We start from the raw sequence: 7380 nt of genomic DNA on the forward strand, positions 1-7380 counted from the left end.
TATATATATATATATATATAACTTTTAAGAATACTTAGAACTGTGAAACTGATTTCTGAAACCTAGTCCTTTACTTTAAATTAGAAATGTATTAAGTAAAATTAAAAATAAATAACCTTAGTTTATACATATTCTTATATGGTATCACATTCAATTTAATAGGAACTTTAAGTAATTTTCCCTCTCTTCATTATACTTCTAAAAATGTCAGTCTGATATTTGCTGCAATAATAAAATACGTGAATTTCAATACAAACAATTCAGCAGTAGAGTATGGTTCATTTGTTGACTTTTTCAAAATGAAATGTGAATTGATTAAAGGATATCAGGATACATCAATAAAGTTTAATATACAGTAGATTTAATTTCCCTGTATGCAACACATTTTTCTAAGACAATATGTGAAACAAGAGTAAATGCATTTAGCTAAAATGTTACATTATTCATTATAATTACTAAAATATTTTTCTCTGATAAATGGAGAATTGCAATTTGCTGCACAAAGTACACTGAGGACAATAAATTGGGAACTAGACTTAATAGTGGTATATGTGAATTAGAAAGGGGAAATGCTACATCTAGTATGATTATTTATATAGGTTATTGAACAATGTTTATACTCTTAGGGTTAAAAATATTAACCCTAAAAAAGTTTAAAAAAATTTTTAAAGGGTTGATACTCAGATGTGATTCCATATGAAATAGAATTTTCACAATATATATACTTGGTTTCAGTTTAGAGATGTAGAGAACCGAAAAGAACCATTGTTCTCATGTAACAAACAGAAACAAGTTGGACGAACTGAAAAATAGTGCTATTTTTGAACCCATTAGTGAATTGACATCATAATTCAAAAAGCTAATTCAAAATCTGGAGAACGACAAGTGCTTGCAAGTAGAAACACTATACAGATGTACGCATGCATGGATGCTAAGTTGCTTCATTCGTGTCCAACTCTTTGTAACCACAAGATTCTCCAAGCCAGGCTTCAGCAATACGTGAACCATGAACTTCCTGATGTTCAAGCTGGTTTTAGAAAAGGCAGAGGAACCAGAGATCAAATTGCCAACATCCGCTGGATCATGGAAAAAGCAAGAGAGTTCCAGAAAAACATCTATTTCTGCTTTAATGACTATGCCAAAGCCTTTGACTGTGTGGATCACAATAAACTCTGGAAAATTCTGAAAGAGATGGGAATACCAGACCACCTGACCTGCCTCTTGAGAAATCTGTATGCAGGTCAGGAAGCAACAGTTAGAACTGGACATGGAACAACAGACTGGTTCCAAATAGGAAAAGGAGTACATCAAGGCTGTATATTGTCACCCTGCTTATTTAACTTGTATGCAGAGTACATCATAAGAAATGCTGCAACTGAAGAAACACAAGCTGGAATCAAGATTGCCGGGAGAAATATCAATAACCTCAGATATGCAGATGACAACACCCTTATGGCAGAAAGTGAAGGGGAACTCAAAAGCCTCTTGATGAAAGTGAAAGTGGAGAGTGAAAAAGTTGGCTTAAAGCTCAACATTCAGAAAACGAAGATCATGGCATCCGGTCCCATCACTTCATGGGAAATAGATGGGGAAACAGTGGAAACAGTATCAGACTTTATTTTTATTTTTTTCTGGGCTCCAAAATCACTGTAGATGGTGACTGCAGCCATGAAATTAAAAGACGCTTACTCCTTGGAAGGAAAGTTATGACCAACCTAGATAGCATATTCAAAAGCAGAGACATTACTTCGCCAATAAAGGTTCATCTAGTCAAGACTATAGTTTTTCCTGTGGTCATGTATGGATGTGAAAGTTGGACTGTGAGGAAGGCTGAGTGCCAAAGAATCGATGCTTTTGAACTGTGGTGTTGGAGAAGACTCCTGAGAGTCCCTTGGACTGCAAGGAGATCCAACCAGTCCATTCTCAAGGAGATCAGCCCTGGGATTTCTTTGGAAGGAATGATGCTAAAGCTGAAACTCCAGTACTTTGGCCACCTCATGTGAAGAGTTGACTCATTGGAAAAGACTCTGATGCTGGGAGGGATTGGGGGCAGAAGCAGAAGGGGACGCCAGAGGATGAGATGGCTGGATGGCATCACTGACTTGATGGACGTGAGTCTGTGTGAACTCCGGGAGTTGGTGATGGACAGGGAGGCCTGGCGTGCTGAGCTTCATGGCGTTGCAAAGAGTCAGACATGCCTGAGAAACTGAACTGAACTGGACAGTATCCTGCCAGGATTCTCTGTCCCTGGGATTCTCCTGGCAAGAAAACTGGAATGGGTTGCTATGCCCCTCTCCAGGGGATCGTCCCGACTCAGGGATCAAACCCACATCTCTTATGTCTCCTGAATTGGCAGGCAGGTTCTTTACCACTAGTGCCACCTGGGAAGCCCACCCAGAGGTATGTTGTTGTTGTTCAGTCACTAGATCATGTTCAACTTTGCAACCCCATGGACTGCAGAAAGCCAGGCTTCCCTACCCTTCAATATCTCCATGAGTTTGCTCAAACACATGTCTATCCAGTCAGTGATGATGTCCAATCATCTCATCCTCTGTTACCCTCTCCTTTTCCTGCCCTCAATCTTTCCCAGCATCAGGGTCTTTTCAAATAAGTCAACTCTTCACATGAGATGACCAAAGTATTGGAACTTCAGTTTTAGCATCAGACCTTCCAGTGAATATTCAGGTTGATTTCCTTTAGGATTGACTGGTTTGATTGCCTTGCTATCAAAAGGACTCTCAAGAGTATTCTCTAGCACCACAGTTCCAAAGCATCTATTCTTTAGGTCTCAGCCTTCTTTATGGTTCAACTGTCATATCTGTACATGACTACTGGAAAAACCATAGTTTGACTATAAGGACCTCTGTCAGAAAAGTAATGTTTCTGCTTTTTAATATGCTTTCTAGGTTGGTCATAGCTTTTCTTCCAAGGAGCAAAATTTTTTTCATGGCTGCAATCACCATCTGCAGTGATTTTGGAGCCCATGAAAGTAAAATCTGACATTGTTTTCCATTTTCCCCCATCTATTTGTCATGAAGCAATGGGACTGGATGCCATGATCTTAGTTTTTTGAATTCTGAGTTTTTAGCCAACTTTTTCACTCTCCTCTTTCATTTCATCAAGAGGCTCTTTAGTTTTTCTTTGCTTTCTGCCATTAAAGTGGTATCATCTGCATATCTGAGGTTGTTGATACTTCTCTGGACAATCTTGATTCCAGCTTTTACTTCATCCAGCCCAGGATTTCACATTGTGTACTCTGCATATAAGTTAAATAAACAGGGTGACATCATACAGCCTTGAGGAACTCCTTCTCCAATTTTTAACCAGTCTGACATTCCATTTCCAGATCTAACTGTTGCTTCCTGACTGGCATGCAGGTTTCTCAGAAGGCAGGTAAGGTGTTCTGTTATTCCCATCTCTTTAAGAATTTTCCAAGTGTGTTGTGATCCTCACAGTCAAAGGATTTAGCACAGATAATGAAGCAGAAGTATATGTTTTTCTCGAATTCTCTTGCTTTCTCTATGATCCAGTGGTTTTTGGCAATTTAGTCTCTAGTTCCTCTGCTTTTTCTAAATCCAGTTTGTACATCAGAAATTCTTGGTTCATGTACTATTGAAGCTTAGCTTCAAGGATTTTGAGCATTGCCTTACTAGCATATGAAATGAGTGCAATCATGTAGTAGTTTAAACATTCTTTGGCATTGCCTTTCTTTGGATTGGAATGAAAACTGACCTTTCCCAGTCCTATGTCCATTACTAAGTTTTCCAAATTTGCTGGCATATTGAGTGAAGCACTTTAACAGTATCATTTTTAGGTTTTGGAATAGCTGTGATGGAATTCCATCACTCACAAGCTTTGTTCATAGTAATGCTTCTTAAGGCCCCCTTGACTTCACACTCTGGAATGTCTGGTTCTAGGTGAGTGACCACAGATACATACTTACCTGAAATAGATGCTGTTCATAGCACAGAATTAAGTAAAAAGATCCAGACATTTTTACCAAATTTCTGTCGACTAAATAAAAGATGTCCAACTTATGAGTTGTGAGTTAAGTTTTATTTCAGGTAAAATGAGGACTGCAGCCCAGGAAGCAGCATCTCAGATAGCTCTGAGAGACTGCTCCAAAGCAGCAATGGGGGAAAGTCAATATATAGGTTTTGGTGAAAGGTGAGTTCAATATCACGAAGCATTCATTTTACAAAAGGATTTTTGTTAGTCATGAGAATCTGATGTCAACATGAAGGGATTTAGTACTTCTCTAGATATGAGGAGATGCAAGGATTGAGATCATAAAATCTATTCCTAAAAACACAAAACTGTCTAAAGATCTGGCCGACCAGATTCCCTGGAGCACAAAGTACCTCACTCCACCCTGAACTCCCTCAGGGGTTGTTGAAGGTCAACAACTATAGCAGCCTGGGGTTTGCTCTCCATAGAAGCAGATGGTAAATGCCTTTGTTGTTCAGTCTTTGGCAATGCTCTTGGGAAGTCCCAATTTGTAGTTGATGTTTCCAAATCTTACATGTAAGCTAGAGTGAATGTGTGAAGATTGCTGGGATTGAAATAGGTATCTGAGTTCTTGTTCACAGGGCTGAAGAATGAACTTCATGTATACGCAAACACAGTAGCAAGTGGATAGTATTTATTAAACAGAAGGTAAGTACAACACTTTCAGCATAGACACTGAGAGGGACTAAAGGGTCCCCCAAAGATGAGACTTACAGAAGTTTTGATATCCTTAATGTGTATATTTTTGGTTGGCTCCGGTCCTTAACCAGTTTAACCAATTTTTAACTAATCAGTTTAAAGGTCAAGATGCTTAACTTACCATCTATGGCTCCTCTTGATCCTTAGATTAAGGCACTACCCTTTTTCATGCACCCTTGCCATTTTACAATGGACCAGATGTATGGGTTTAAAATTAATGATCACCAGTTGTTTTTCCCTCAGGCATATGAAACAAAAGCTAATTACTGCCCTTCTCTGGATCTGAGTGCTGATAATTTATCAGACCAAGGACACATTCCAGGAATTAGGGACAAAGGGTATAGCTTTAGGCTAAAGGAGTGAGACGTTTATTGAAAAAAATAATGAAGTCTTAAAGAGTCCTTCACCGACTGCCTAGTAATTTCTACTTGAGGACCACAGACATTGGGGAGTTTGCACTAATGCATGGGCTTTTCACCTGTCATTCAGTTTCAGTAAAAATCACTAAATAGTTTCATTTTGGTGTTAGCTGCATGAGGGGAGCAGCAGCCACTACCAAAATCACCCAGGTCCATCTCACTTGTCTCCACTAATGAATAAAGGCATTATCTACAGAGGAAAGGACCAAAAAATGTAGTATTATGGCAAAGGTAGAAAAACAGTACAGTTGAAGAAGGGAAACAGGTACAAAAAGCAAACACATGTACATGCACACAAATATACACACACAAAACTGCTTCTGGGTGATGAATATTAAAACATAATAGGCACAATATTACCTCTGGATGAGAGCAGAAATACTTTTGTGAGCCATACTCCTGGTTTCCAGGTTTATAGTGCCTAAGCAAAATTGAAGTCAATGAAAACATCAGAGAATATGTACCCTCAGCCCTCTAAATCACACACACACACATACCATCCATCTCTCAAATAAGCACTGAATGAAATCATTGAGTGGAACACAACTGAGAGAGGTGCAAGAGACAGTTTCTCTGTCTGGGAACCAAAACAAAGGTGAGGATAACTAAACTAAGTATGAAAGTAGAAATTGCAAATTTGCCCACATTCGAAACAAAAATGGGCTTCCATGGTTGTTCAGCTGGTAATGAATCCACCTGCAATGCATTAGACCCTGGTTCAGTTCCTAGGTTTGAAGATCTGCTGAAAAAGGACAGGCTAACCATTCCAGTATTCTTGGGCTTCTCTGGTGGCTCAGTTGCTAAAGAATCATCCTGCAATGCAGGGGACATGGGTTAGATGCCTGGATTGGGAAGATCCCTTGGAGAAGGGAATGTCTACTAAACACAAAGAATAACTGGAGGATTTGAGTCCTCAATACACTGCAGGATCCATTATTAAAAAAAAAAAAATGTTGTACAAGCCTAATTCCTGACTAGATGAACTGAAAACCCCACAGTAAAGAACTAGCAGGATAAACTGATGTTCCTCTGTGTCATCCTTGTTTTACAATATGTCTGGCATGAGTCAAAAATTTCTGAGGTATACAAAATATGAGAATAAACTCTGTCTGAAGACATAAAATCATCATCATAACCATAATCAGATATGATGGAGGTATTAGATTAATCAGATAGAAAATTCAATAGCTAGGATAAACTGTGGAAAATTCTAAAAAAGATGGAATACCAGACCACCTTACCTGCCTCCTGAGAAATCTGTATGCAGGTCAAGAAGCAACAGTTAAAACCAAACATGGAACAACTGACTGGTTAATAATTGTGGAAAGAGTAACTCAAGGCTATATATTGTCATCCTACTTATTTAATTTACATGCAGAATACATCATGTGAAATTCTGGGCTGGATGAAGCACAACCTGGAATCAACATTACCCAGAGAAATATCAATAACATCAGATATGTAGATGATATCACTCTAATGGCAGAAAGCAAAGAGGAACTAAAGAGCCTGTTGATGAAAGTGAAAGAAGAAAGTGAAAAAGTTCACTTAAAACTCAACATTCAAAAAACAAAGATCTTGGCATCTGGTCTCATCACTTTCATGGCAGATAGATGGAGAAACAATGGAAATTGTGACAGACTATTTTCTTGAGCTCCAAAATCACTGCAGATGATGACTACAGCCATGAAATTAAAAAATGCTTACTCCTTGGAAGAAAAGCTATGACCAACCTGCTGCTACTTCTAAGTCGCTTCAGTCGTGTCTGACTCTGTGCGACCCCATAGATGGCAGCCCACCAGACTCCCCCGTCCCTGGGATTCTCCAGGCAAGAATACTGGAGTGGGGTGCCATTTCCTTCTTCGATGCATGAAAGTGAAAAGTGAAAGCGAAGTCGCTCAGTCATTTCTGGCTCTTAGCGACCCCATGGACTTCAGCCAACCAGGCACCTCCTCCACCCATGGGATTTTCCAGGCAAGAGTACTGGAGTGGAGTGCCATTGCCTTCTCCAGTGACCAACCTAGACAGCATATTAAAAAGCAGAAATATTACTTTGCCAACAAAAGTCATCTATTCAAAGCTATAGTTTATCCAGTAGTCATGTATGGATGTGAGAGTTGGACTATAAACAAAGCTAAGCACTGAAGAATTCATGATTTTGACCTGTGGTGTTGAGGAAGATTCTTGAGTGTCCCTTGGGCTGCAAGGAGATCAAACCAGTTAATCCTAAAGGAAATACGTCCTAAATATTCTT

The sequence above is a fragment of the Bison bison genome, unplaced genomic scaffold (assembly GCF_000754665.1).
Source record: "Bison bison bison isolate TAMUID 2011002044 unplaced genomic scaffold, Bison_UMD1.0 scf7180017864459, whole genome shotgun sequence".
Taxonomy (NCBI): Eukaryota; Metazoa; Chordata; class Mammalia; order Artiodactyla; family Bovidae; genus Bison; species Bison bison.